We start from the raw sequence: 245 nt of genomic DNA, 5'->3' as shown, positions 1-245 counted from the left end.
GTGGCCGAGATGACTTGTGGCCGAGTTGACTGTGGCCGAGTTGACTTGTGGCCGAGTTGGATCAAATTCAAATTAGGCCAATGCTTTATTTAAAAGATCTACTACTTTGTAACTACATTATCATTTTTTGGCCGAGTTGATTTGTGGCCGAGATGACTTGTGGCCGAGTTGACTTGTGGCCGAGTTGACTGTAGCCAAACTTTTTGTGGCCGAGTTGACTTGTGGCCGAGTTAACTTGTGGCCGA

Source organism: Anneissia japonica, unplaced genomic scaffold (assembly GCF_011630105.1).
Source record: "Anneissia japonica isolate Jap-2015-1 unplaced genomic scaffold, ASM1163010v1 scaffold1128_len1000024_cov185, whole genome shotgun sequence".
NCBI classification, from domain to species: domain Eukaryota; kingdom Metazoa; phylum Echinodermata; class Crinoidea; order Comatulida; family Comatulidae; genus Anneissia; species Anneissia japonica.
This window is presented reverse-complemented; position numbering follows the sequence as displayed.